Source organism: Misgurnus anguillicaudatus, chromosome 4 (assembly GCF_027580225.2).
Source record: "Misgurnus anguillicaudatus chromosome 4, ASM2758022v2, whole genome shotgun sequence".
Taxonomy (NCBI): Eukaryota; Metazoa; Chordata; class Actinopteri; order Cypriniformes; family Cobitidae; genus Misgurnus; species Misgurnus anguillicaudatus.
The window spans coordinates 22,349,797-22,376,282 of NC_073340.2; the positions used below are offsets into that span (position 1 = coordinate 22,349,797).

The 26,486-nt window shown below is 37.7% G+C and overlaps 1 protein-coding gene across 1 annotated transcript in view; it reads left to right on the forward strand.

Annotated features, from left to right (window-relative positions):
- The window catches only part of znf438 (zinc finger protein 438), a 66,122-nt gene that overhangs the window by 20,021 nt on the left and 19,615 nt on the right, over positions 1–26,486 (forward strand). Inside the window, exon 2 of the mRNA XM_073866987.1 lies at positions 25,833–25,906. The gene's annotated coding sequence lies outside the window, so the exon portion shown is untranslated. The remainder of the gene's footprint in view (positions 1–25,832; positions 25,907–26,486) is intronic.

Genomic DNA, 26,486 nt, shown 5'->3' on the forward strand with positions numbered 1-26,486 from the left:
TTCCCTTTAGAGTCCCATTAAATCAAAGTTTTTTGGCTTTTAGTATGAATATCGTAGCCTAGAATATCTTTTAACTAGTGTGCCCCAAAACTTTTACGTGCACAATTTACATTTTGAAGACATAAGCATTAAAAACTTTTTCACCAAGATTTTTATGATATGTTTTGCTCTTTAGCTTCTCATCAGATAAGCTAATGCTGTTGACTACTTTAAAAGGGGGAGGAGCCATGCAAGATGTCCCACCCTAACATTTTGTTTTAGTGGAAATTACATCAACACAGCTAGTTCACTAGCGAGGGCTCGTGACCTTGGGAGCTTTTGTGGCTCTGTTAGCCAGCCAACGTGGTGAGGATGTCATTTACCACAGTATTAGTCAAATGACATTTTATAGCTCAGGTGAGAACTGAACTCATTTTTCCTTGTCTTACATATTTCTCTCTAATTTTTTGTTTGATTAATGCACAAACATTGACCCAGGCAGACACTGGCGTGCGGTGGTCTGTAGGGTTAATGCTGTCCGGCTGTGTTGCAGTATTCACAGGGTTTTAGGGGAACGATACGGTGCTTTGGCATGTACCTGTCACTACTAAATGATTGCTCATTTCCTGCAGTAGGAGGAGGGGTGAAGGAGAGAGCAGTAATAACACACAGCTGGCCGAGCTGGACGATACCTTTCCTCTCCTCCGCGTTCTTGTTCTCCAGCGATCTGGCCTGTGTTCTCATTCCCCGGCCTTGTGTGTCTTCATCTTGTTCTGTCTTTTCTTTCCCTTTTTTAGTGTGTATGTGTAAGATCACTTTTGGAATGGCAGAGGTGGACACACACCCATACTTTCTCAGTGAGCATGTTCTCCACCTAGTTTCTCCTGGCTCCATTTGCGTGTTTTTGTGGGCGTGTGTACATGCTTGTGTCCAGTTGAGCTCATAGGTTTACATAGCCCTTGCAAAATCTGCAAAATGTTCGATTTTCTGAATTAAATTAACAAATTGCTGTTTTTTATTTAGTGCTGCCCTGAATAATTTATTTCACATAAGCTAGTCCACAACACACAATAATATCTGAACATACAAAATAGCCCAGTTAAAAGTACTGTTATGTTGTTTAGGAGTCTCTTGTTTGATCTATGATGCTAAACTGGTCTTAAAGTCCCACATGCACTTTCCAGCATGTTCTGCATATTTCACCCTTTACCAACAGTAACTGTATGATGTTGGGATCCATCTTTTCACACCATGGACAACTGAGAGACTTATTCACAACTTAAACATTAATTGATGCTCAAGAAGGCAACAAAGAATACTAAGAGACAGGGGTATGTAAACTTTTTGACAGGGTTATTGGTGTAAACGTTTTATTTTGTCTTCTGAGCCCAATTGTATGTCAGGGGGAGGTTGGTTTAAGGAGGGGTCAGTAACAAATTCCATCCCGCTTCCAAACTAGGTCACATGACCCAGGAAGAAAAGTTCAGCTATGACCAGCTGTAGTCAACATAGAGTGCCGGAGGGATGACGTTTTTTTGGAGGAAAAACTCGGAAGTTAGCGGGACACTGGTTCCGTGGCAAAATACACTTGAGCTTTGTGTTTAACAAACGTTTATAACATTTACACGTTTTGTCCAACAAGATAATTTTACAATATTACAAACAAGAAAGAGCCTTTTAGTTGAATTGCCAGTATTGAAACTGGACAATAGGGTGGTCCTTATTTTTCAACTTTTAAAACGTCATGCTCTCACCCCACCAATATATTTGAATAAATAAATAAAAAATTAGGCAATTTTTTTTCAATATTAATTCATATTTTGAGGTTGCTCAAGATCTTTGAAGTTTAACAAATTTGTGTATTATGTGATACTGAAATTATGAAGAGAATGAAATAACTGGAACAAAGTTTTATGTCTGTTGTGCATTTTTAAATGGTACAGTTTTTGCAAAAATATGTGATTTCAGAAATATTCAAAGGCTTTGAGCAACCACTAGATATTGTAGGAACAATTACAAATTTTGCAGTGTGTTCTATTGATATACTAACACATTTAGGGGGTGAGAGTTTGAAAAAATTGACCCATTATAAGGAGCACCCTACTGGACAAGCTAAACTTATATTTTGTAATATAAGTATTGACAACTTTTGTTGTTGTTTTTGTTTACTCTGGAGCTTGAAGTTGTTCACCCAAGAGTCATGTAATGACTTTTCAAACAACATGACAAGATGATTTTCATTTTTGGATGAATTCTGCTTGGTGGGTTGGTGAGTGGTTGGAGCTCTGGCTAAGGAGAATATTGTATCCATAGCCAGAGCTCATATAACTTCCCTCAAATCACTGGAAAATGATAAAACATAAATCTTCAGAATATCTCCTCATTCTTGGACAGAGAAAAGTGTGCGTGTCAGAGTTTCCCTGGGAAATGCATGGGCCATTAAAATGCACTAAAAACCTGCCCAGAGGTCTCGAGTTTTTAAGAAACACCTCAAAGAAACCACAGTCCTCTATTGCATCTCACCAAAAGCAACGACGGCAAAATGTCTGTGCTTTGGTCCAACTGTTGTAAGTATAATATTTAACCGATAACAGAATATTTGAAGAGTTTGGTTCCAAAACGCGATAAACACAAAAAAAAGAGTTACCGCCAAAATCAGTATTGTATCAGATCAGTATCAAAAAGTAAATTCTTAAGTTTACGCAAAATCCAATATCCGCCGTGTTATTCTGTCATCTTTTCTCTCTTTTTTCCCAAAACACGATAAAAGCCAGACGTCCTTCTCAGCAGAATGCAATAAATCCGCTCAACAAATCACAGTGCACCATTTCACGCATTGTAAACAACAATGGCTACGAGTTTTCCTCATCTACTTTGTACTTTGTGATCAACAAACAAACAAGAACGAAATAGTAATTTTGATGGCATTGATAATGTAGTGGTTTTCTGTGGCGGGGAAGAAACGTAAGCCATCAAAATTTAATAATTTATGTGAGAGGCACTCGGGCAAAGGAAAATGTCGGCTGTTGCTTGTTCTCACACGACAGCATCAAGCTTCTGTCATGCTAACTCATTGACCCCAGGGATCTTATGAAAAACGTTCCATTATTTTACTCGAACCCAACAAAAACTGAGCAGGACCAAAATATTTTACAGCTGATCGCTGTCAAAAAAGTTCAGCAATGACGTCCCACGATGACAGCAGCAAAGACAGTGTTCATAATATGACAAAGTAAGTGTTTTGATTAATGCCATTAATATTTTTTATCAGTGTATACCACTAGTCAACTAAATGAATATAACATGGTAAAGATGAATGCATATTTGATAGATTTATAGCATTTTGAATGATTTATAATAAATCTTTAAAAATCAAATTATGGATTTGAATTTTTAATGTTATTATAGCCTAAAGATGCTATGTGAAAATCTGTAACAGAAAATAGTGGTTTTCATCTTGTCACTTTCTTGGTATAGAAAACACGTTTTTACAGAAATTAGTCAAAATAGATTTATTGCGTTTTGGAACCAAACTCTTTATGTAAACTAGGTACATGTGTACTCTGAGGGACATAAAACTCCCTCGTATCACAGGCTGCTCTTTTCACATTCAGTCAGGACATCTGCTAAAAGGAGTGCCAATGTCATGCTACATATAATCCTCAATGTACTCTAGGTATGCCTTGCTCATGATGTGTTTGTTGTACATATTTAAATTTATTTAAATAAATTATGTCACTCCACGGATACGCTTGAATCGGTTTCCCATACATGCAGGGCAGGCTGTTCTTCATTTTGCCCCAGCTGACTGATGGATAACAAACATTTTTTATAGTCTGTCCGTCGAGCATGTCTGCTATTTTATCACCTGGTCGGATTGCCAAAGTAACCTCCTCTCCTTTCTCCGTTCCTTCGCGTACTCAGTCTGTCTTGTTGTCCTCCTACACATGTTGTTTCCTTTTTGGATATTAAACGGATATTTCTCAAGGGAAAATAATTCTGTGTACGCCAATTTTAGGTTCAAGAATAACAAGATTACTTGTTATTTTGAGGAACGCCGTTGTTTATTTGATTGATAATCATCTATGTTTTTATTTCATAAAGCACTTTAATTCTGGATGCGTTTCTATATTTTTATGAGAGGAGCATGTGGGAGGCTTTATTATTTTCATTCACTGATAGTTACGACCCGTGTTGCTTATTTTGGAGTCTTCTGATCTCGAATAGGGATGTGTCAGATATTTTCATTTTGTTCAACTTTTTCTAGCTGTCAAATGCAGGAACGTGATATGTAAAGACACTTTAAAAGAAAAGTTGGATCAACTTAAAAAAATATTTCAATTGGTAACCATCACCCAAAAGATATTTATTCATCTTAAAATTTCACTTTAGGTGAAAATTTTTTTTTTACGTGTTACCAACTGAGGTAATTTTTTAAGTCGATACAACTTTTTTACAGTGTATAAGATGCGTGGCTGATTGGGGTCAGATGTAGAGGTCCAATTTGATCCGAAAACCCGAGGTCCGACCCGAGATCCGATCGGGTTCGTGTCTAAAAGTTTCACATGTGCCTTGGACACGGGTCGGGTACAATAATAGAGCATCGAGTCTCGGTTTATTTAAAATAAATGTTTTTGCTGAACGGATCCGAGTAGACCCGAACTCTCTCGCGTGTGTGCGTCAATGTCCTTTTCAAACTTGCACACACGTCAGTGCTGTTTACATACGGGTAAAAAATTGCAACTATTTCGGGACTGGGTCTAATTTTCTCGGGTTTGTCTCGGGTCGGGTCTTTCTTTTTTTATATTTATGCACGTCGGGTTCGGGTATAAAGTGATTCGGGTGATCGGGTCATTTCGGGTCGGGTACATTTCTTTGGACTCGAGAAGACCTCTAGTCAGATGAACCCCAAAGCAACCTCATCACGCAGAGCTTCCTTCCTACCTTTAGGCTATGTTTACATGGAAACGATCTGAAAAGAAACCGCAAAAGTGGCGTTGCGTTATCACTTTTTATTCCGCGTTTATACGAGCATTTTGAGGGGAAAATCTGCGTGCATATGGTGACGCAAAAGTGTGTGATATTCGATGTAGTATGCACTCCAGGCGGGTAGGTGGCAATGTGAAGCACTGAGACACAACAACACCAAGTCCTTGAGCCTGCGTACAACCTTCTTCCTGGTTCTACCAGGTCTCGTCCAAAGCCGTCTGGTTTGCCTCCGAAGAATTGGTGCATCAACAGTTTCACTGAGGTAATTAATTCGCCTTCTCTGATCAGTAATACTTGCTGTAAATATTTCATACAACTGCTGGAAAGACTTGTATATTTATCAGAGCTGCTATGGCAACTTGAAGGTCCGACGTATGGAAATAATCTGACATGTTTGTTGTTATTTTCCTGAACTGGCGCATGCCTGTGACGTAAACGCGTACGCGACGAGAGCCACCGTGATGAGACTTTTGCGTTTTTACTCTTTAGACGAGAACACGACGGTAGATTTCCACTCTGAAGGGTGGTTTCACTTTTTTGCATTTTTAAGCCCCCAAAACGTCGTCGCCGTGTAAACGAAAGGCACATCCGATAAAATATTTTTACGTTTTCACTCTCGAGCGTTCTCGTGTAAACAGGCCCTTAGATTCATTAGTAAACTTCTTCAGGTTACATCAACTAGCTGATTTGTCACTGTCTGTTAGTACTGGCTAAAGTCTAATAATCTAACCTTGAGATGAGCATTACAGGTTGGTTTTACTCATTGTTTTCACTTTGATTTCAACCTTTGACGTGGCCTTGTAGAAAACAGTAAATCACAAAGAAATGACTGGGTCTAGGTCATATATGCTGATGTTGTTTCAGTCCATGGTTGAGTAAAAGATGGACCCTACGGTTGTGTTTAAGTTTATCTTGAAGGTTGGGTTTGTCCAAATTTTTTGCCTAATTTTCTGCCCAATTAAAACTAAAGCTTGCATCTTGCCATTTTGTAATATAAGTTGCCATTCGTAAATCCCAGTTACAATTGTTACTCTTGTTTTTTGCTGCAAAATCTTAAAAATCCATGAATTTGAATGTCTTCCTCATTTTCATAGGCTTCTTCCTCTTATAGGAAGGGATCATGTGACACTACATGCGCAGGATTGTGCGGCGATCTGTTTGTGGCCTGTTTTGTAAAGCCGAGCTGTCCTAGGTAATGTCACGTTCAATATCATGCCGAAGTCTCCTCTGGCAAGTTGAGAAAAGAACTGCTCTGGTCAGCGCAGACATGAATTGATCTGAAATATTTATAAAAATCGATAAGGACATGCTGCAGCGCTTAACTTCTCTTTATCTCCCCAGTGATTGTTCTGTCCCACCAGCTCTCCGCTTCTAAATAATAGTCTCAGAAACATTGCTACACCTATTTGGCCATAATGCCATTCGAGTACAGACTGCTGATAATATGCTTTGATTACCGATGGGCAGGACCACACGGATTGTGTGCTGCAAAACTCAGAGGAAAGCCACTGGTGTGTTTAATTCATGAATTATTTTAGGTAAATTTACTATTTGTCATCTAGATTGTAATACAATTAGCATATTTCAAATATCTTTGTGTTTAAATCATCCCGTGACTTTCTGGAGAAAAATCTTTGGATTGCATCCTGATGGTTTGAGGAGTCTTTTTGTTGGGTATTAGTAATAAATGCTATGATATCTGCTGGTTTTGTAAAATAATATTAATCATCTGTTTTAGTGGTTCATTCAAGCAGAAAATAAACAATAAAAATAACAAGGGATCAGTCTCGGACAAACTCGCAATCGATCTCAGGATGTGAGTGTGTTTAGCACCTCCGCTCGTGTTTCCGTGCTGTTCATAAACCGGCATTTATTCTTTCCTGGCTTTTGCCTTTACCAACCCTGACAGGTCTCTAACTCCGCATTAGCGTGAAAATAAGTCAAATCCTTAATGCCTTGTTTTTCTTGCATTTTTTCCTCTCTTTCACCCTCTTAAGACAGGAAAGGGTTACTTTCCATGTTTCCTGTGTAATTCCCTCAGCTCCAGCCCCTTTCGGATCACTTTCTTCATACTAAACATTCCCAGGCTCCCATAACCTCCCAGCTTCCTTACACTGGCCAAGAGAGATCCCAGGTGAGAGTGTGGGCGAACCCCGTGTTTTTTAAGGATAAAAATCTCTCCCCGTTTTGCCTCCTGACAACGGTGGTGAAACGTGGTTTCTTTTTCAGCCTTCCTTGATCGCTGACATGGGAAAACGGTTATGAGAGAAATCTATACCAGTTATTTGGCACAGGACGTTGCCAAGCTGTTGCGATTGGTCCAACTGTAGTGCTCCGGCGAGCAATGATAAGTCTTGTCAGATATTTCAAGCACTTATTCAGAGCCAGATCATCATCGTGGACATTTCTAATGCTTTGCACGTAGGGCGTTTGTCCAGCTCATAAATGTTTCTGGGAGGGGGAAGAAGATTTTGAAGGCTACTCATTGGATTTTGGAGCTGTCAGTCATGTTACCATGACAACACATAAATGGCTCTGACGCAGCTGAGGTTGCCTGTGATAAACCTGAGTGATAAAAGATGGTTGAGAATAGCATAGTCACATGACACTGCATCCTGTTGAGGTGTTACTTTGATCATCCTATATGGCATGCATGTTCTGAGGACTTTTGAAGAAACAATTATTTTTCTTAAACCGTAAAATCACTTAACAAATTAGGAAAAATCCTTATCAGCACTTTTAAAACTGCACGCTTCCAGTAAAAGAAATTTAGTACGGTCATTGTTGGAGGCAACTGGCTTGTGTTTTACAATCCTGATTTTCATCTCTTCGCTTTGTCCTCTTCTCTGTTTTCCCACGGTTTTCCCATCCAACTCTCTCTCTCAGAGCACCTGACAGATGGAGCGAGAGGGAGAAGTTTGGATGTGCGATCACCCCCGCTTCGACTAAAAAACTCCAGGCTTTGTAAATGGAAACCTGGGACGGAGCGGAACAAACAGACCAATGTTATTTGGACCTGACCCACCGATAGACCTGCTGAGACGGTCTAAATATAGGCCCGTGGTGTACGGGCTAATTGCCCTGTGAGCAGTAATCATTCCCAGCCTCTGAAACCTCGTAAACATTGAAGGGAGTCGAGTCGCTGCTGCCCCCCGCTGTGCAGGAGACCGATACCAGAACAACCATTCACATAGAGATGAACCCAGAGATTCAATATGTTAGCAGGTGTCTGCCTAAACAGGTGGTGTTAACTTGCTGTACAGGATATGGATTGAATTTTTTTTGCATTGCATTGCAAGATTTGATCTTTAGCTGCTACTTTTAAGTATAGCTATGTAGATATGCAGATATGTAGTAGTACTATGGGCCGCGAAATGGTGCCAGGGGGCCCAGTTTTATGACATTTATAAAATGCATTAATTGATCATAATTTTGTCTGTTAGAATGTTTTATGTCTCATACATACATTTACTTTGGGGGGGGGGGGGGCGCGAAGGAATGCACCGTACCCAAGGGGGGCCGCATCCAGATAAAGTTTGAGAACCATTGATGTAGTATTATAGTTTGTATTGCTCTTCCTGTCTATGTTTGTGACTCTTGCTTGTTAGTTAGTTAGTTAGTTAAAGTTTATTTCGGTCAATTTCAAAAAAAGAAAAGAAAAAAAGACAATTTACAAGCAAACATAAACACAAACATTAAATTACAATGTAAACAATTATTTAAAAAAAGAAAAGATTGACCGAAAAGGTATTGGCTGTAATACTTTTATCCAATTGCTTGTGTGATATTACGTTACGTTACGTTTGGAGAAATTATATATGTAAATTGGATATAATCTCTCTTAAATTGCTAAATCTGAAGCAGAAATCTTGCATTGCATTGCAAGATTTGATCTTTAGCTGCTGCTTTTAAGTATAAGAAATTATATCCGTAAATTGGATATAATCTCTCTTAAATTGTTAAATCTGAAGCAGAAATCTTGCATTGCATTGCAAGATTTGATCTTTAGCTGCTACTTTTAAGTATAGATATGTAGATATGCAGATATGTAGTAGTACTATGGGCCGCGAAATGGTGCTGGGGCCCAGTTTTATGACATTTTATAAAATGCATTAATTGATCATAATTTTGTCTGTTAGAATTGTTTTATGTATCATACATACATTTACTTTGGAGGTGGGTGTGAAGGGATGCACCGTACCCAAGGGGGGCCGCATGCAGATAAAGTTTGAAAACCATTGATGTAGTATTATAGTTTGTATTGCTCTTCCTGTCTATGTTTGTGACTCTTGCTTGTGTGATATTACGTAACGTTTGGAGAAATGATATCTGTAAATTGGATATAATCTCTCTTAAATTGCTAAATCTGAAGCAAAAAGACAGTTTTAGGATAGATTTGTCTCATGGCTTGTATTAAAACACTTCAGAAACTAACTGACGAGACTGTCTTGCTCTTTGCGCAATCAGTATAAAGCACTCTTTCTGCCAAGTAATGTCAGCTTCAGCGTATGCTACCTGCTTCCGAGCAGAGCTACACAGACCTGTGACCAAAGCTTAACCTGCGGTCTCACATAGGAAGTGGCCGCCACCCAACGGATATCCTCCTAACTCCCACGGCTAAATAAAGCTGTATAGCGGAGCTGCTGATAGCGAGTGAGATGTTCGCCCTCTGCTGCTTCATCATGTGTTATTATGACACTGCATCTTCCTAGAGCTGCCACATTTGGAAATGGAAAACTAAAGTCTTTCCTTTTTCATTCAAGCTTAGATTCGGGATTGAGTTTGGGGACTTCCTGTCAATTTAGAGGCTATTGTTACGAAAAGCATATGGGGGATGCTGCTTATATTGAATAAACTGATTGAGGTGCAGAGATTGTAAATGCTTTAGAAAAGTGCTACAGAATATCTATCAGTAAGGTTTACCCCTCAAGACAGCATGCAGTCAGAGCTACAGGGTATTTTTTTACTTCCCAAAACAGGACTATATTTCACCAATATTTTATTCTTGAATTATGCAAGCTTTATTTAAATTGAACCTACTTGAAGATGAAAAGTAATTATTCATACATACTTAGGCATATACTACAAGTAATAATGTATTAAATAAAGACCTTCATTGAACACAAACGTAAACTTGAATCAGTATTTCGCACTCGCTGAATCTTTCAGACACGTTGTGAAAACTTGAAACATGCCAGGAAGTTGCAGTAAAGTAACAAAACAAGGAAGCATGTACGAAAGCAGAAGTCATGAGTCAGCGTCAGTCCTTAAACTGCTGTGTCCCACCTTTTACAGAGGATGTAAATTTAGCTTTCTGTTTCTCCTTTAACTGATTGGTTTATAGCTGTGCATATATAAGCAAATTTGATACTTGAAAAACAAAAATTTTTAGTTGACCTTCAGATTTATTTATTTTTTTATTTAATAATATAATAATTTATTTATTTATCTATCGATCAATACTTTTATTTATATATTTTTTTATTTTAAGATTTATAATATTTTTTATTTAATAATGTATTAATTTAACTATAAATTATTTATAAAGGTGTTTTATTTATAATTATAATATTTATATTTTATTTATAATAAAACAGTCTAATATGCGGGAATTAGCCACGCCCACTTATTTGCATTTCGCTGAATAGACGGAATGCAAATAAGTTCATTATGTAAGGTTTTTATACACTACTGATAATGTAGTTATGTATATTATATTGCAGTTCTGTTAAGAGATTCTACTAAAAGTTACACATTGCACCTTTAATACAGTATGTGGTACTAATATTATAAGTAGGGATGCAGCGATTAACCGGTTTCACTATTAACCGCGCTTTAAAATGTCACGGTTAAGTAACCGTAAAGCCTCCACTACACCGCGTGTTTTTGTTTCACGCACGCACACACAAACCAGATCCACGAACCACCAAGAGGCGTATGCGACATGCTCGTTAGCGCACTGTATGACAAAGCTCCGCGTTCAAAAGAATATGTGCGCGTGACACGTCTCTTGGTTGTTCGTGCATCTGGTGTGTGCATCTGGTGTGTGTGTGTGTGTGTTTGTGCGTGCCTGCACGGGTGCGTGAAAGAGCCACACTCCAATCGGTCTGTGCAGCATTAAAAACCTCCTCCTCGCGGATCAAATCCGGGCGGGGCTCCTGGTGGTCTGACTGCATTTAATAACGTTGAATTATTTTAGCGCGTTAAAGATTTATGAATTAATAGCATGAGTTAACACGTTGATGCTGCCAGTCCAAAATGACTCGCAGAACCCAGTCCAGGATGACCCTGTGTTATTATTCGTTTTGAGAGGCTCTTATCATTTTTACTAATACTTCAAACAAATCAAAATAATATACATTTAGTTTTATAATATATTATAATATTATAATATAGATTCAGTCCAAATTTAAAATTACATTTATTCAAAAGATCATTAAAATGAATAGCCTACAGGTTTCAAAAGGCACCTATACTGTTTAAGTCAAAGCCTGCTAGGTTATTATTATTATCATTTGTCCAAGAATTACAGAAAAAATACACAAACTGAAAATACAAAAGAATTTAGCAATTGTTAAAAAAATTAATTCATTTGATTTTTTACATTAATGTTGTAAAATAAATGAGTCCATAATAACCGTAATAACCGTACAACCGTGATTATTTATCAGACTATAACCGTACCATTAAAATCTATAATCGTTGCATCCCTAATTATAAGCCATTTTAAAATTGAATTCTCAACTAAAATGGCAATATTGTATTACCGTTACCATGATATAAATTGACCCATGCTGTAATAAACGATTTTACTCATACCATCCACCTCTAGTGGCAGAAATTGATTTTTCTTCATCCTTGTATTTCGTACGTCTATCCATTGCTCTTTGTTAACCCCAAAAATAATTCAAATTAGTAAGTATTGCTGTACTATTTTTAAACACTTCACCTCTCTGCCACTTTATCCGTGTTGAGTATTAGATATAATGATGGGCTCTTGGGCAATCGATTTACTAGGCATAGCATTTGACACTCATGCTTAAGTGAGGTCACCTGTGGCTTTCACTAACCATCGCATCGTATCCTCTACTGTTTTCCATGTGTTTAATTTTATAAGAAAATTCCTTAAGTGGATAACCTGACCAAAATTGCTTAAAATGTAAAATTACAGAATTTGTTTCTCAGCATGCGGCAAACACCTGCATATAAACTAAGGCAGCTGCGTGGGTACAGAAGGTCTGTTGTTGGCAGTAGGTGCAGGTGGATGTAATGATATTAGTAGTGATTGGCTAATTTATGAGACTGTTTAGTTATTCATGTCGAGTGTCAGCCATCCATCATAGCAGTGGTGAAGAAAGCTTAACTGGATTGTTTAAGTGCCAGACCAAAGGGGCACTGAAAGCCACGTCATGCTGTGGAAACTCCGGTGCTTGTGAACTACACAAACATAACACAATGATGTAGTTTCAAAGTTAGTTTCTTATGAGACTCAGTGGGGTTTTACCCAAAGACTGTTGCTGAATTTGTACAGGCAAGCACAAATGTACACTGAAAAAGCCCCAACATTGTGAGGTATGTTTTGTAATAGGGGGCAGCGGTCCTCTAACAGGAACTTTAGCGTTATATTTAGAGTTATAGCACATTAGGGACAGCAGCATTTATTTTATTTCCTTCACACTTTCAGTCTTTGTCATTGGTTTCTTTTTCCCTCAGGTGAATGTGTTTTTGCAAACATATACTTCTTGTGTATTGAGCAGGAAAGTTTGTATTAGGCCAAAACTGTGATGTGAGCTTATGAATGATCTGATTGCAGTCTGAGAATCAGCAAAGTCCCTTTAGGCAAGTCGTACCACTATAAGGCCATGTTTTTAACATCTCCGAGCAGTTATTTCAGTCATATAAAACTTACATCCTGTCTACTTGAATGGAGAAAGGCACAATATCAGGCTAAAATCACAATTAAAGGAGAAGATCACCCAAAAATGAAAATTATTTTATTATTTACTCATCCTTATGTTGTTCTAAACCTGTAGTTTCTTTATTCTGTTAAACATAAAAGAAGGTATTTGGCACACAGTAGACTGTACCCATTTACTTCCATAGTATTTGTTATTCCTACTATGGAAGTCAATGGGTACAGTCTACTGTGTGCTTACCATCATTTATCAAAATACATTATTTTTTGTCTTTTCTTAGTAGAATAAATGATATCAGAATTTACATTTTTGGGTGAATGATCCCTTTAAACATAACTTTGGTTTCTAAAGCTCAAATTGCGCTAAATAACACATCTTCTCTTAGTTGTTTTAGCTACTGAGCATGCGCATAGGTTGACAATCGTCTGATGCGATTTTGTATTGAATGTCTTATTGATTGTTGAGTGGTTCTTTTAACTGGAAGGCGGGACTTCCGTTACCAGTGCGTTCATATTGTTGCATTGTTCCCCAATAGAGGGTATGCCCGTGACGTCACTTTCGGCGGAAGTGACTGTGGTTACGGGCACTGAGTGGCAAAAAGTCTGAGCAACAGCATTAGCATGTAGCGAGAAATCCGCAAAAAGCGTCTAAAATGAAGAAAGTTGTTGTCTGATCGACTGTGCAAACAGATTCAACAAGAATTTGTAGCTTTCGTTTGGTAGTATTAGGCAAGACAAGCATGTATGTCGGCAAAAGAGATGTCTGGGCACATACCAAGATCCCTGGACTAATGATTGTTTGTTAAAGCGATTTTAAACCCCCCAAAATCTAAAAAGCCATGTCTGGAAGTACTTTGGATTTTGGTCGGTAGGAGGTAAAATTGTTGATAAAGTTGTTACATACGACCACTAGTAACTGAACATGAGGTGGTTTATTTTTAAACTTAAATAGACTATCTACCTATACAAGTAGTTATGGCACTTTGTATTAATTTGTCCTGTTATTGACGTAATGCGCGTCATTGAAAAAAATGCGCAACCAGATGTTTGAATAGTTCGAATATTTGTGTGTATTGTAGAAAACATATTCAAACTTAATTTTTGAGCAATTTTGACAGCCCTAGTACACATTTTACATAATAACGTTAGCTCGGTGTCGTTTTTGATACTCTTTGGTAGGGATGTTAACAATTAATCAATCTTTGATTAATTGTCGATAAGAATTAAATCGATAAAACTTAACGATTGTCGAAAAAGCAAGCACGTGTGTGCGCCGCCTGCACGAAGCACATACACAGCTGTTGAAAAAAATTAAACAAGTGCAAAGTTTAAACTAGCCATGATCACAACGATGCTCGATGCCAAACACACACCTGGGCTTTTTAATCTCATTCGAGACGCAACGAAATGGAATCCGCAGTGGATCTGAGAGGGTCCGATGACGAAAATGCAAACACGGTTACTGAAAGCAAAGACCCTCTTCAGGGAAGCCTACAAGATTAGCATAGCAACGCTGCTATTCACAGAAAAGGAGACCAGAAGCCATTTTTAATAAACAGATTAAAATGTAAAACCTAAATTCTGGCAAGAAACTGTTAAATGTAAACTGTAACTGACTGTCGTTACACTCTGAATGCCTACAACATATGTCATTGATCATCATTATTGACTGGCTGAGGCGCTACACGCTAAACACTGTAGCAGGTTTTCTAATGGAAGGTTGAAATCTCTTTATAAATAAGCATCTTTGCTGAAAGTACACCGCAGGTCTAAAGCTGAGGTGACGACGAGAAAAGTGCCCTTTGTGTGCTTCTTGGATATAATTACAACGAGCGATGTATCAATGACTCAGAAAGCTAGGTGAACAACTAGAAAAATAACACTTGATGATAATGAATGAAACTTTTATTTTGTCATGGAGGCCCGGACTTTCATCCGACTGTACTTTGTCTATTAGTCATTATATATCATTACGAGATTAAATTGATGATTTTTATCAAAACACCAACTATGTTAACTCATTTTACAATCCCACTAGCATGTTATTCAGACAAAATAAAACATTTTAATTCGCGTGAGGAAGCTGGCATTTTTACGCACACTTATGTCATTGGCTATATGCCACTGCTGTAATGGCTTATTGCACTATTATTGTTAACGATTGTTCGATTGATTGTTCGTTAATTTAAATGATTATCGAATATGGGAAATTGTATAATTTGACATCCCTACTTTTTGGCTATAATTTGAACTAAGGTAATCTACTTGTTGTTTTTTTGCTAGTTATGAGAAATAAACTATTCTAAAAGGACTCTTGTTATTGATTCTTGAGGAGTTTACTAAAAGTTACGTGTGTTCCACGAAAACTGCTTGTTTATGTTGTTATTGCTGAATAGTAGGGCCGTCTATAGTAGTGCTTAGTCTTATTGGATACAATATCTTTGACAGATTGCTTACTGACTGTCTGAAGAAGAGATGGGTCACAAGGCCCAGCTTGTTGTCCAGCAACCATATTTTGGTAGTTTAGAACATGTATTTTATCAAAGTGCTTAATTTAGATGTGTGGTTTAAGTTGTCCCTTTTGAAAGTTTTAAAGTTTATCCCAATTTAACCCCAGGGCTCCAGACTCCACCAAATGGTGGCATTTTGCCACCAAAATTTGAGAATGTGCCACTGAATTTTACATCCAGTCGCACAAGTCCGACCAGTAAATTTGACCTTTTTTTGTGACGTGACACGGAATTTGAAACAGCACATTGTACTTTCTGCATCTATCATCAAAGTATTTATTTGTAATACAGTGGAAATTAGTAGAAATCTGATTATTTGGTTAGCATGTTGAATTTAGGTGCCCCTAAATTTTCTGGTTGCGCCCCTAAAATTTTCAGATGGGAGCCACTGTGCTCCTAGTGAAAAAAATTAGTCTGGAGCCCTGCATACACATTTTGAAGTTAAATATAGTCCAACTGTTGAAAATACATCTCAGGAAACCTATGTCATATTGAAGATTAATTTTCCCCTCAGCTTCATTTTAAATAGGAATTGTGGTCAGTCACCTCATATTTTGGTCAGTTGATGCCTTCCTGTTGGGGAGTTCTTGGCCTGAATAGCTGCGAAATTGACAAGGCCTTATGCTGATAGTCAACAGTCCAGTTTTACAGACTTAAATAGTGAAAATTATGGGGGCTGGACAGCCTAACATAATTATGTGTGTTCATCATTATACCTTTTTCTACCTCAAGAAATTCAATACCCTGCTCTATATTTTTATGGCAGTGGGTTCTGGTTCATGTACGCACAGCACTTTTAATCAGATGCGTTTGGAAAAAAGAAGACTTTTTTTGGGCTTTGCTGGGGAGTTTCTGCACGACACTCCAAGCCATTATATTCTCCTGAAAACTTTTCAAAGCTTTGAATCATTTTCAACATTAATGAAGTTGTAACCTAGTTTCTATCACTGGCATAGCATTCCATCGGCAGCGGGATTTCAACGTGAGCCAGAGGACATATTATCTGTTTTCTCACTTTTACCTCACATACTGTGATTTGTTGGAGGGCTTAATCCAAATAAAACCTTCAGGGTCTCTATGGGATCAATTTGAAGAGATCTCTCCTCCCCATTCTCCTGTTCTTTCATATTTTACTCTTTTTTTCCCTCTATTCTATCTATGGCATATTTTCCTCTTGTGGCTCAATATATCAGGTTTAGAATGAGATGCTTAGGGTGTCGGTTTGATCTATTGGTGATCTGCTTTCTTGTGATCGGCTGATCACTCTGTCCTTAGCTGACCAATCAGTTGGTCTCAGCCTGTAAATGTATTTGCAGGTCCATTCCGCCACTTCCTGGTACTCTTTACCTTTGTAGGTGCATACAGATTATCATGATGGTTAAATGTGTTTTTTAAGATTTTGGATTCAAATCAACTCTCGAGAAATTTGACAGTGGCTTTTCGTACGCTTATATTGCACTTAAAGTGAATGTAATGTGGTAGGGAGGGGCATGTTTGAGAACAAGAGAGACAGACAAGGTTGTAATAGATGTCTCCGTAGGCTTCTCTGACTTAAACAGGCAAAGCTCACTAAAGGAAACCCGCGGGCTTGAATCTATTATTCACATGTAGCGCTGCAGTGCTGTAGATCGTCTCTTTCAAACACATTCGCGCACACACACACAAAAGCGAGGAAATGAAAGCTGTCGGCTGTTTGCAGTCACGGAGCAAATGGACAGAGCGAAGGCCTTTTGTCAAGACATGAATCTCTAGTGACTCTACAAAGACCTGCTAGCAGACACATTGTTTGAGAAACAAGCACGGATACAGTATCTGTATTGAGGTGAATGAGCTAAATGGATAGTGTTCACTCCTTAGCTGATAGCAGTCTTGTTTTGCCCTCTGGGTTTACTAACAGCTGATGTTTTTTAAATGGTGATAGCTGGCATCAAGAACCTGATCCTGAATCAGTACTTGAATCACTATTCACTAAGAAGTTTTCTTTACCTCCTATTCTCTAGACTGTTGCTTCACCTTGACCTGTTAAAAAGCTCTAGAAATATGGTTTAAAGAGACAGACCATTAGTCTGAAAAGTGGGATTTACAGGGTTCCTGTGGGTCCTTGAAATTCTTGAAAGTTTGTGAATCTGAGGGAAAAAATTCAAGGCCCTAGAAAGTTTTTGAAAATACACATACATAGATTCAAGCACTTTCAATAACCTGTATCTATTTTATGCAAGAAGTTTTCTTAAAAAAAAAAAATCCATATTATTCCCTGTGTAGTTCAGGATAATATTATAAAAATTCTAGACTTTTTAAGCACACGTGTTAAACTGTTCACTTTAAATGTTTATATCTTCTGCATGCGAATGTTGATTCATACCAAAATGCTTTTTTGCATAGTTGTGTTAGACACATGAAAACGTCTCTGGTTACGTGTGTAACTGTTGTTCCCTGAGAAGGGGAACGAGACCCTGCGTCTCTCTTGCCACACTTCCTGCGCCCCTGTAACGCCGTCTTTGTCAATATTTCAGTTAGCGATATACGGCCTGACTCCCGCGACACCCTGTCTTTGTCGTTAAGCCTCACCATTGGTTGAATTTTATATACACATTCAGACGCACTTTACCCCTGAAGGCATCCCCAAAGTGTCACTACAGTGATGCAGCGCGAGTTCCCTCAAAAGGGAACTGTAACAGTATATCTTAAAAGGTAATGTAACCTTGCTCTTACTTGAAATGTGTCACCACATTTAGTCCTTGAATTTGAGGGTATTTGACCTGGAAAGTGCTTGAAAGGTCCTTGAATTTGAAGTTAACTAAGGTGTGGGAACCCTGGATTTATTTGTCTTCATAATTTTTTTAAATTAATCACTGTAAAATATGCCTTGTTACACTTAAACTTTTAAGTTTATTCAACTTGGATTTACAATTCATTTCAACTTTCTTAACTAGTAAGTATTTGCTATAAATTATAAAAATTAAGTTGAATTAGCTTAAGTTATTTCAACTTAATTTTTATAATTTGAAGCAACTCCTCACTATTTAAAAAAGTTTAAATTAATTGTAATTTCAAGTTGGATAAACTTAAAAATTTAAGTGCAACAATGAATTTTTACAATGTACTTACTTTCATTATATAGAAAATAGATTTAATATAAGTAAATGGTGACTGATGCTCTTACATAAGTCAGTCCTATGTGTTTGGAGCAACATGAGGGTGAATATATGAAGAGTTTTGTTCCAAAACACGATAAATGCCATTAAAAAAAATTACTTGCCACCAAAATCAGTTTTGTATTAAAAAGTAAATTTTTCATTTTACGCAAAATCCGATATCCGCCGTGTTATTCTGTCATCTTTGCTCTCTTTTTTCCAAACCGTGACTAACGCCAGTCCTCCTTCTCTACAGAATGCAATAAATCCACTCAACAAATCACAGCGCACCATTCCACGGAATGTAAACAATAATGGCGTCGCTTTGAATAGACACAGAATCCTAGTTTTCCTCATCTACTTTGTACTTCGTGATCAACACACAAACAAAAACAAAATAATACTTTTGATGGCATGGATAAACCTTTCGGTTTTCTGTGGCGGGAAAGAAATGTAAGCAATCAAAATTGAATAATTTAAGTGAGAGGCACTCGGGCGAAGGAAAAATGCCGGCTGACAGCATGAAGTTTCTGTCATGCGAACACATAACACATGCAAACAACCTTTAATGTTTCTTTTTTTAATTAGTGTATACCACTAGTCAACTAAATGAATATAACATGGCAAAGATGAATGCACATTTATATATTGATTTAATTAATTTATAGCATTTTGAAAAAAAAAGTCTCATTGATTTATTGCATTTTGCGGAAAAAATAATCAGTTTTTATAATAAATCTTTGAAAATCGAATTATGGATTTGAATTTTTAATGTAATTACAACCTAAAGATGCTATGTGAATGTTTGTAACAGCGAATAGTGGTTTTCATCTTTACACATTTTTACCCAAATTAGTCAAAATGGATTTATTGCGTTTTGGAACCAAACGCTTTATAAGATGGCAATATTTTTTGACTGGCATTCAGATGACAAGACAAGATCGTTGTCCTTCTAGCAAATGACACAAACACAGTAACAAATTTAGCTCAACAAGTTCAGACAGCGTTGTTATGGAATGTATATCCTAAAATAAAGTGCTGTGGCTAAAATATCATCAAATCTTTAGGTCTTTCCGTCCTGACTTTTTGCTAGCAGTGACAAAAATTACCAATGTTGGCACAAATTCACCCTTTGTGTTTTCCTGTAACTTGTTTTAGATATAATAAACTTTGTTATTTTGTTGTAGTTGTGATTCATCTTGCTTGCCAGAAAACAGGGCTAGTTTTCATGGCTATCAAAGAAACGTGCTGTTGGCCCACAAAATAGTGCAGTTATGGCATCCAGAGCTAACCGTTCAAACCAACCAGCCAAACCTTGACCACCTGCTTCAGAGAAACAGGTGCTCCTGGTCAAAACTTACACCAGAAGTTGACATGTTGGACTGTTCAAAGAAACGCTGATGTTATTAACATTAATGCTTCCGCACTAGAAGAGGAGAAAGGATTTTTTTTAAGCAATCACAGACCAAACCTTTAAGAAGCCTTTAAAAATGACCCAGTTTAAAGACATATTTTGTCCCAAAACACATTCCTGCTTTATTATTTTGTTTTCATGATGTCGACATGCTTGTGGGATCCAAGCAGTTGCACTTTTTAAAGCTTGTCCTCTCAGTTTACTTACATTTGAAAGGCTGTTTTTACAGGCTTTTTATTAGGCATCATTGGCACACAGCCTCTTCCCTTCTGTCACATGACTGGTAATAATGACATCATTGAGACTCGCCAATTGAGGTTTAATACCAGAGTCCAAGGCTGAAGGCTATAATTTGGCCTCTCCTCTTTTTGACATGCTGTCGCTCCGGTCTAATTTAGGCCCTGGGTACAGCTGTGCCCAATTCTAACCATACCCTGTTAAATCTGTTTGTTTCTGTTGCTAAACTAGTGTTTTTAGATGACAACAAAGACACCTGCTGCCTTGTTATTCAGCGATGTGTAGGCTGTTGTATTTGCAGAACTAGGAAAATGTTATTATGATATTTATTGATAGTATTGTGTAATTAAGATTTGATATTTTTGAGTGTCATAAAATTGCACTGTCTGAATTATTATCTACGTCCACTTAGGAAGCTTTACCACAAACAGGCTTGCAGATGTAGATGCCAGATTTACATGAAGGACTCGGTTTGTATGTAAAAGTTATTTTATTCATGTCAACCGAGCAACGCAATGATGAGACACAAGAGTCCTGTCAGTGATAAAGCTTTTGTCTTAATGCTGAATTGGAGAAAGTAGCGCAGTATGCAGTCATAAGATTTCGCACTGTTTAGCCTATTTGTAATTATAAACTCCAGGTCACGGAGCAGGACCGATTGTATGGCGTTTTGTGTGTACAGCGTGCATGCATGAGATAATCATGTGTTCACTAAAAACCATTTTAGAGGTCAAACACAAATACACAATCGGCTGTCTGCTTGTCATGTTTTATCGGCTGCTCTATCGTGGTAAACACTATGCAGTGTTTGAAGTGGAAAGCTTTAATCAGAAAAGTAATTGTTTACAATTGAAGGACGGTTGGCCTTGTGCGGCTATGTACGTGTGAACGATTGGCCATTTTTATGTGAGGGTGGACGCAGTCATTAGTTTTACTTGCAAAGGACAGCATAACAATTACTATTGCTCACACTTTAAGTATTAAACTTGGCGCTCTGCAGCTCTTTTTGAAAGTAAATGACTGTTGCCCTAAATCACTGTTAGTGTATACGCCCCATTATACTGAAAGTAGAATCAAGATTCAAAATAGCTTTATTGATATGGTAATACAAACAAATACAGTAATAAGATACTCAATAAAATACAGAATTGCCTCTTTTTATACAATGTTAAGCTCTGTGTCCACCAAAGCATTTAACTCCCCCCCAGCGTTTTTTTTTTTAAGTTGCCAGCCAGTCCCAGCATTTTTTATGATTTTCACAAAAGTTAATGCCTTCCAGAAAATTTTCTTCTGGAAATATAGAAAGAGTTTGGTTTCAGAACGCAATAAATCCATTTGTACTCATTTCGGTAAAAATGTGTTTTCTATACCAAGAAAGTGACAAGATGAAAACCACTATTTTCTGTTACAACCTTTCACATAGCATCTTTAGGTTATAAAAATATAAAAAATTCAAATCCATAATTTGATTTTCAAAGATTTATTATAAAAACTGATTATTATTTCCCCAAAATGCTATAAATCTATTGAATCAAAATATAAATGTGCATTCATCCTTGCCATGTTATATTCATTTAGTTGACTAGTGGTATACACTGATTAAACATTTATGCCATTAATCAAAAGCCTTACTTTGTCATATTAATAATAACGCTTTCATTGCTGCGGTTACACTTGGGACGTCGTCGCTTAAGGTTTTTTTCTCAGCGATCAGCTGTAAAATGTTTTGGTCCTGCTCGATTTTTGTTGGCTTCGCATAAAATAATGGAAAGTTTTTCATAAGATCCCTTGGGGTCAATGTGTTAGCATGAGAGAAGCTTCATGCTGTCGGGAGAACAAGCAACCAGGATTTTTTCGCCTCCGAATGCAAATCGCGTAAATTATTAGATGTTGATGGCTTACGTTTCTTTCCCATCACAGAAAACTACCACAGGTTTTTCAATGGCATTAAAGTATTATTATTTTTTGTTTGTTTGTTGATCACAAAGTAAAAGCTGAGGAAAACTAGGATTCTGTGTATTTAACGCGCCGCCATTGTTTGTTTACAATGCGTGGAATGGTGCGCTTTGATTTGTTGAGCGGATTTATTGGATTCTGCACAAAAGGGGGAGTGGCATTTATTGCGTTTTGGGGAAAAAAGGTAGAAAAGATGACAGATTAATACAGCGGATATTGGATTTTGCGTAAAATTAAGAATTTACTTTTAAATACTGACCTGATATAATACTGATTTGGGCCGTAACTCATTTTTTAAAAAATGGCGTTTATCGCGTTTTGGAACCGAACTCTTCATATAAACATTCAATATATCAATATATATAATGAAAGAAAAAATTTCTCATCCTACCTTCGTTTGTTCTCTTTTATCACCTCTTAAATATGGGTAGGTTTCTTAAAAATAAAATGTTTTGAGCAAAAAGCTGAAATCGTTGCATTTTTGTAAAGGACTTTTGTTATAGATCCGATTTAGAACAATGATCAAAATACATATTATTAACTGTTTTGGCCTTAGAGGATGCGTCCATGTTTTATAAATTGGGTAAGAGCGCCATCTGGTGGATAATAGCGGAAATACGAATTGCCTGAAAAACTTGTAATTGCAGGGAAGCGTTTTCTCTTAATTTAAGTATTAACTCGTCAAATGCGGGGAAAGAGTTAAGCACGGCTGAAATCTGCAGACGTTCGTCTAAAAACGCAGATGATGGGTGCTTGCCAGGGTTTCTTCTGCTGAGTGCTTTGGTTGCTATTAATTTTAATATAATTTTTGTATCCGTTGTTGTATGATGTAGAGCCCGACCGATATGCGTTTTTTCGGGCCGATGCCGATACAGATATTAGGGAGTAAAAAAAGACCGATAACGATATATCGGCCAATATTCTTTATGTGTACATTATAGTTCAGTATATACTACAGTATATTATATTAAAGTACTGTACATAGAATACACTATATACTTTAACATAATATACTATGAATAAATACAATGCAATGCAATGGTCACTCACAAATGTGGTGATCACTCACAAATGTGGTGATCCAACACTTATAATTGATGTGACAAAGATATGTACTATAGGCAAGAAGTTAACAATAAACTTTATTATCCAAAATTAGTTGGATATCAGTGCACTAAACAGTAAACTTGACTTATTATAAATAACTTTAAAACACAAAGAGAACAAAATACATAAAACTTGCATCATTTGCAGTTTTGACGAGAATAACGTTATAAAGAGAAACTTATGAAGTCATTGATTAATATTCGCTTTACAGTAAGTTGTGTACTTCACAAATTAGTTAGCCACTCACAGTTACGAAGACAATGCTTGACGGAGCACATACTAATGTACGCTATGTTTAATGTTGTGCACAACGTTTTTATAACACAAACCCAGGGTTCCGTGCAAACTTTAGACTTTACTAAACTAATGCGTCTTCGCTCCGCCTCTTTTATTTAGCAAGGGTGTAGAGTTGCGCGAGCTTATTGAATCAATTGCTCTGAAATGAGCGTGTTAACTAACAACACAAGCAGCAGTAACCTCATATAGTGTTATATAAGTGCACGGCTGCGCGTAGTTTAAACGTGTCATTTCTCCGTCTCGCGTCATTTCTCCCGCTTGCGTTTTAACTCGCAAGTCGACAAAGAGACGGATTAAAAACACCAAATGTAAGCGGGAATGCGTCTATTTTGTCCATTTATAATCCAATCGACCAAAGCGCGTCTTAATACCAGGTGTAAAAATGTTGTGAAGAAGACACTGCGTGACTGCAGCCACCTGAACTGAGAGACTGACTGACTGAAGTGAAGGGGGTGGGGGATTGGCTGGTGTCACTACAGTGAGTGATCTGGGTCGCCATTAGCAACCAGTATGGCGCACTCTGCTGGACAAACAAGTACTTACATCTTTCAAATGCATTTAATGTGTTCTGTAACAAACGTTCATATCGGCGCATATCTGCGGCTTATACGCCGATACAGATATATCTGCGACATGCTCATATCGGCCGATAAAATCGGCAAAACGATAAATCGGTCGGGCTCTAGTATGATGCGCTGTTGGTGTGGTATATATTCGCCCCTCCTCTACTGTGATTGGACGACTAAGTGAAAAGTACAACAAAACTCAGTGTTTCACTCAAATTTAACATTTTTAAATTTTTGGCGAGACGCCGACTGGTAAAAACGCTGAGGCTCAATGCTTGGAATAAATGCTCAGCACCCCTTCATAGGGGTTGGTTCACATTCGCGTCTAAAACCGGGCTGAAAACACGGAAAAATTACTCTCTATTTGAGCGCGCTTGCCATGTGCCTACATTCAAAATAACGTACTGGAGTACACAAAAAATGCGAAATGTGAACCGCCCCTAAAAATGCCCTGACAACCACCCAAAGCACCATAGCATCATGGGAGTGACAATTTACGGCCAAGCACATATTTTCTTTATAAAATCTAAAAACAAGTTCTTATTAGATTTAGTTACAGTTTCAGCATATGAAGAGTTCAGATGCAAAACCCGCTAAGTGTGTCTGCCATGATTTCTTGTTCATTAGCATTTTTTATCAGACTCTTAATAGGTTCTGCCTAAAAAAACTGCATTTTGTATGGGGTGAGGGCGGGATTTGATGCAAAAGTATTTGATGAATGTATAGTATAGAGCAAATATTTTGACGGAGCTGTCCATTAGTGGCTTTTGCACTTGTATGAGGTGTAGTCTTTTTGCTGAGAATGTGTTCTTTGCCAGTTTTGGCAACATTGCATATTTGGATATTTGGATATACTTGGAAGTTCAGTTTAAGCTATTTAAACTGTATTATTACCAAACAGATGAATGATGAGTCTAAGCCGAATTTAACATGATTAATGAATGCACGTCACCACACCACTGTTATACTCTCATTATTCTCATTAAGCTGTAATTGTTATACAAACACAGGATGGCCCAAGTCTTAAAACTTTCCAAATAAAATCCCTAAGATTTATTCATTTTATTTTTAATACCATGTATTTGAGTGTCTAATACATTATTCAGCGACATAGAGAGCCACTTTGTGAAGCATTATGAATAATCAATAAGCAAACCTCAGTAATACATCTTATAAAGAGATCATTACTCCCTTGTCTATAGAGCACATCATAGTCATACAGACAGTAAAGTGCAATTTCATACGGACCTCATGGTGAGGTCAACGGTATTTGGGGGCTGAATGTTATTGATTGAGCTTTAGCATCTGTTTGTGTCCTCGCGTGCTGTTGATTCCATTTGACCCCTTCACACGGCTGAGGTGAGCTCTGTGTTTTACTGTGATGGGACTCCAGGGCCCTCGTTTATCACATGTTATACCCAGATCATCCATAATTTACAGATGAAGAATTAAAAAGTAAGATGGATATTTCAGAATGATGTTCAGGTGTGCAAACTTCAAAACTAGAGTGGTATTGGATTTGATCTCATCTCTGCTGCCCGTGTAAATGCTGAGTTAGTGCACGGGTGAATTAACTTCTTTCTCCCATTTTTTCCTATCAGCATGGATAAGGAATGTCACGTGAATAATTCACCTGAAATAACTTATTATTTATTTAGTCTTTTGCGTGCTGAACACATTGTGTGGTTAAAAGGTTCTTTAATTGAGCTTGTACTGTGTTTTCTTCAGGTGAGCGGAGGGCTGAGGAAGGAGAAGAGGATTGTGGGCCATCTTGGGAGAGAGGGACCCTGAAGATTCTTTGGGTAATGCAGCTAACAGTTATTTTTCGATTCTGTTGTTCTTCCGATTGTTATGATGATTTAGGCGTGACCTTAATGCTGCGTTCAGACCAGCCACGGTAGAGGCGTCATGCGCGAGTGATTTGAATGTTAAGTCAATGTGAATACGCGTTGACGTGCGTCCGGAGGTCGCGCGGCAAGAATTATGCGTTTAGCGCAGTAGACGGTATTCAGCCTCTTTCGCGGGTTTAGTTTGCGCAAATTGAGCGTTGCCGCGGGAAATGCGCAAATTGAAAAATTTGAACTTTGGAGGAAAAACACGCCGCGTTAACCAATCAGGAGCTTGCTCTAGTAGTGACGTGATTAGAGAAAGCAAGCGGGTCGCAGAAGCCCCTCCCATGACACTAATTTCCACGTGAATGTTTCGATGACTAGAATTTAATGCGCAAATAAAGCGAGTAAACTCAATGTTACAGCGGCAAACTAGACGCGGTAGACGCAAAATTTGACACCTCAAACGCGGCTGCTGTGAAACCACGGCAGTGTTTCCCACAGGATTTTGAGAGACTGTGGTGGTAATGACATCACACGCCAATTAGCATAT